Below are 858 nucleotides of genomic sequence, written 5' to 3'. Positions count from 1 at the left end.
CTGGTGATTTTTCTTCTGCAGTGCTCACCCTGCTCTCATCTTGGCTGGCATACAGTGGGCTGGCTGATGGCATTTGTCCCATGCAGTTACAAAGAAAAACCCTGTCGGTATCTGCAACCCCTTTGTTTTTTCAAAAAAGGCCAAAGTGGCAGCTCTGGGGAGCAATGTGCTGTTCTGGCCACCTCACCCCTCTGGCCCTGGAATGGGAGAGACATGGTCCAGGAGTGAAACTCAATCCCTTTCAGCTATGGAGCTGGACTGTCCTCCAGGTGTTGGCCACTAGCTGCTATGCCTCCATTTCCTTTGGGGAGGCTAATAGTAGCCCAGGGGCAGGTGGATAAAGAGAACCCCAAGAAATCTCCTCGGCAGACAAATCTTAAGGTCATAACCCAGAGTAATGTGGTGAATTTAATGGAGGAAAATGGCCAGTTGCCCTGTGAGCTAATGTCTGGAAGAGTGGTGGCTCTGTCTGGAGGGACAGAGTGAAGCCAAGGAACCAGGCTGAGTGTCTGCTTAACATCTATGCCCAAGCTGACCCTTGTGTTGGTCAAGGGAGGGTTCTCCAGCACTAGAGTGAACATAGACCCCAATGGCATTCGTGTCACAAGCAACTGTCCCCAGGCAGGGCTGGGGAAGTGTGTTGTTCAGAGATGCTGCATAACTAGGAATATTTGTTCTGGAGAACAAATCCTGAAGACCCTGGTTTACCCCCCAGTCTGGTGTGATTATGCCTGGGGAAGACACTGGCTTACCCAACACCTGGTGTGATTACGCTTCCCGAAGCAAGGGGAACACCCAGACCCCGAACGGGCAGCGCGGGCGAAAAGGACGGAGCGGGACCCCCGGGTGACGCTCTCC

Source organism: Haliaeetus leucocephalus, unplaced genomic scaffold (assembly GCF_000737465.1).
Source record: "Haliaeetus leucocephalus isolate CR32 unplaced genomic scaffold, Haliaeetus_leucocephalus-4.0 Scaffold183, whole genome shotgun sequence".
NCBI lineage: Eukaryota > Metazoa > Chordata > Aves > Accipitriformes > Accipitridae > Haliaeetus > Haliaeetus leucocephalus.
This window is presented reverse-complemented; position numbering follows the sequence as displayed.